Raw genomic sequence first — 4,407 nt, forward strand, 5'->3', positions numbered from 1 at the left:
AGGACTCACACCTCACCCAGCCACCCTCTGAGTCACCTGAGAGGTGCAGGTTGAAAGGCTAGTGTGGAGATCTTCCCTGGTAGTAAAGCCCTAATTGGGCTTTACATGCCAATTCACAAGCTTGGATTTTTGTTATTTCTGGATGAGGAAATTGGAATGCTTTCTTCTTTCTAAAACTATATTTTATTTTGGTAGTTTTGCAATAGAAAACAAGTCAGTTTACCAGCACATGCCATGCTAGCTTCATGTTGTGGGTGAGAAGTGTTCCGCATGCGCTTCAGTGGGCAGAACCACACAGCCAGCCGTCTGGGAGGTTCACTGACATGCCTCCTGTTTCACCTTAGTTTAAAAGAATTTCCTAACCTGACACAGAAAAAACTTACAACATTGCAGATATTCTCCACGTGTGAAGGTGGAACAATACAACAGCCCCTGCTGGGTCTGATGTCACCTTCCTGTACCCTCTGCCCTGCAACATGGCTCCTGCCCAAAGGCACACAGTGTTTTCATGCTCCAAGTGGACAGCTTGAAACTGTCTAGCCTTCAGTCAGAGGATACAACCCATTTCTGTTAATGCCATGTCTGGTGTATTTTGTGCTAAATCATGCCATCTTTTTTTATGCTTCTAGGTAAATAATTTCTTATTTATTTGACTTCCCTGTTTCTCCTCCAGTCGGATCAGTTGTTCCGTTCTTTTCTGCAGTGATAGAAGCTATTTCATGGACTTGTTCACGTGGTTACGCCTTTAACATCCCACGGAAGCATGTCTTGGTTTGTAAACTTCTAAACTTAATTTCTATACGTTTCCTTCTCAAAAGGTCAAAATTTTAGCCTATTATCACTTCCCTCTCTCTTTCTTTACCTCCTATTCTCTTATCATTTTAAAGAAATTAATCTTAGGAGTGTTCTTTCTTTATTTAAAAAAATAGGTTAAACTGACCTATGGGTTGTCTGGAGGGTTTTGCACTTTAGCTGTGTTCACATAGGTTCTGCCTTGCATCACCTTCCATTTCACTGTAGGCCATCCGCGAACAGGTCTGCACCCAACTGGAGGTCCTCTTCTCAGTCCTTCCTGTGTACACAACATCTTTGTTTTTCTATGTGGTGCTGAGGATTGAACCCAGGCCGCACGCATGCCAGGCGAGCACGCTACCGCCTGAGTCACGTCCCCAGCCCCCTTCCTGTGTACAAAACCCTCCCTTGACATGGCTCCCAGCTGCCAAGGCATGTGGTGGCTCACTGACCCTAGTGAGAAGCCGCAGCAGAGCAGGAGCCTGGAGTGGCAGCCTGGGTGGGTCAGAGCACAGGCATTGAGCATGGCCTGTGGCCATGTGGGCCTGCCATGCAGGCTGGGCATCCTGAGGTGCTTTGAGCCAAGGTGCTGACTTGTCACCCTTCGGGGGCCAGGCCTGCCTGCTGCAGAAGCCGGCTCCACGCAGCACTGCAACCCCGTCCCATGATCACCCCTTCCCCCTCTGACCTGCCCTGAGGAAATGGACATGGGCAGAGCTGAGTGGAAGTTGGGACTCCAGAGCTGACCCACAGTATTAGTGTGTTTCCAAACCCTAATCAGCATGAATCTGGACCAATAGTAGTGACCCAAGTGCTATATAAAGCTCTGGACTAGCACACTCAGTGATGGAGGAAAATCTGCTGTAGAGCTCCTTGTTGGGGCTTGTGACTCCTATTCCTTGAATTTATGGGGTCAGAACCCTGAAAGAAGAAATGGGGGTGAGCAGCTGGGGCCGGTTTCAATATGGAGGGCCTGGCGTGTCAGTAAGGGCACAGTGGCCTCCACACGAGAGGCCTGCCACTGGTGTGAATTCTGCTCGCCAGGGGAAGCAGTGTCAGCGTCACTACCACTGTCTTCCTGTTGCAGGGTCTTTGGGCTGGCTTGGAATTCCTGATTTAAAACAAGTTTTCCTCAGAACACCTCAGGGTATTTAGGATGTTCACTAACAACATGATTCTAATTCCTGTGCTGGTGATTTCTTTTCCTGGGAGCTTTTAGAAATCTCACTGATGAAGTCCTAGAGTTGGTAAAGATGCTACTTGTCAACTTGGATTTCCCCAGCAGGCTCTTAGATGTAAAATCTTGTGACCTTCAACTACTGTCACAACACACATCTAAACCAGTCAGAGTCACTCCAAGTGAATTTTGGTGGACTAAATAAAGACACAGAAGGTACCTTTTCTTTGGGTTTAGTGACTGCTTCTCAACCACAGCTCCCACAAGGTGGGAAAGGCAGGCAAGAAAGAGAGGGAGCACTCCTTGAACCTGGGTTTTATTGGGGAGGAGCCATACAAATGAGGCAAGGATAGGGTTACAACAACCAAATGAGTGTAATTCAACCCCATAGGGTGACACCCACTCCTGGTCCAAATTGTATTGTGGGGTGTAGTACTTGTTCAGTACCTCTTTACTCAGGACTTAAAGGTGCACATATAGCTCCTGTCCAGAGTGGCCCCCGACAAACTATGATGAGATGTCATGTGATTTTCTTTGCATTTTCCCACTCTGTTTTGTGATATTGCCTTGGTTTGATCTCTGAGCTTATAGTCACTAAGCATAGCTATTTTTGTAAGTAAAACAAACCCCATTGGCTTTCGTGTATAAGAGCAAAAAGAGAATAGAACTGAGGAAAAAGTCAGAGACAAGAAAGCTCATTTCAAGATTCCAACCAGTCAGACAAGATTTCCAGAAACAGAAAACTGAAGGAGGAACATGCAAATAAAGCTTGTTGGCCTGTTTTGCATGGCTTTTCCTGCATGTCCACTGTTCATGGATGGCCGGGGCTTTGTCTGCAGTCTGTGCCCCTAAACGCCCTCCCTTGTCCTGTGTCTCCGAGGCAGCACAGTCTGCTTGGTGGTGCGTCACCACCTCAGATCCTCCAGGGTGCTGCTGCTAGGGGCCTGGGAGCTTCTCCTCAGTGAATGTCCTGCGTCCTGGCTGGTGTTCTGTCTCTGCCTCTGGCTTTCCTTTTCCTCTCATGGTTCCCCCCGATGTCTGATGCTGTTTGTGTTCATTTACCCCTAAGGATGAGGTGACTGGAGTGGTTGGTGCTCATCAGTGTGGTCACTGTGGTCACCCAGGGATGGGGCTTCTCTACAGATACTCTTGTCTTCCTACTCAGCTTTCTGTGCACACATTGGGCTGTGGTTTCCTCCGCTCTTTCTATCTTCTGAAAGTTCTGCTTAGTTTCACTATTACCCCTACTATCTCCATGGCATTGTGAATTCTTAAGGATATCTTTTCCTGTACTTATGAGGACTTGGGGTGCAATGGGAGGGTGGTGCCCTTGCTCAGTCCACCAGCTGGGCCACCCCACTTGCCATTCCACCTGTAAATCTTCATTAGTCACCTCTTACAGTGCAGGCTGGAGAGTAAGTCATTTCCCACCAGCAAATTTTATAATGAATTAAAGCCTATCTACTCCAAAATAGAACTTTCACAATTTAACCATTTGATGTCAATATTGTCAAATGTATATATTATCCACTTTTCTGGTTTCTTGAACGGAGTTAGTCCACATAGTATGTGCTTCCACTGGGTCACCATAGGTCACTGCATCTGCTTCCTTGGCCCTGATATGATGAACTCTGTCTCTTGGTGCCTTGGGCTGCTCTTAGCTTAAGGACTTTTGATGCTCCTTATTTCTTTTTAAGCTTTCCACTTTTAATTTTCTGTGGAATGAATGTTACAAAAGCTCATCTTTGAAAACTGCCATTGAGATTGGGAGCTATAAGAAAAAGAAGGTGGCTTGGAGAAGCATCATTTCCTAAACCGTTGCAGGCCCACAGAGCCTTCTCACTGACTTCTAGACCTTGGGTTTCTTTCTAGGAGATGAGTGCTTACTAGATGTCTGAGCTGACAAACAGGGGCATTTCTATTCTGACATCTGTCATTAAGTAAAAAGACTTATACATACTATGCATAAAATTATTATATGGTAATTAAAATCATTTATATAACATTTACACTAATTCTTTAATACATACACACTCTCACTTTTGTGTTCTTGGGCCCAAGCACGCTTACACATATGAACACATGTACATATCCTTTCTCAAACAAAAGTTAGTCTGTTTTTGGCTGTTGTAACGACCTTCTGAGAAAAGGATTATTATCTTTAGTGTAAGTCCCTGCAGAGTCTCTACTTCTTCACACAATACTAAGGAGTGACTGGCAGTGAGTGCAGGATGAAGCACGTTGTTAATCAGGATTTCCAAGGTGCACTGAATGGCGATTTCTCTTTCTGCAGATTACGTTCGACTGACTCTGTGGGAGATAATGCAGAAAGACCGAAGCAGCGGATGTGTGCACATCTATTCTCCATCAGACTGACCCCTGAGGGTTGGCCAGGCAGGTGGAGGTCGTGCCCAGCAAACGTCCTGCACAGTATCTCT

This window comes from Spermophilus citellus, assembly GCF_964194105.1.
Source record: "Spermophilus citellus genome assembly, chromosome: 2".
NCBI lineage: Eukaryota > Metazoa > Chordata > Mammalia > Rodentia > Sciuridae > Spermophilus > Spermophilus citellus.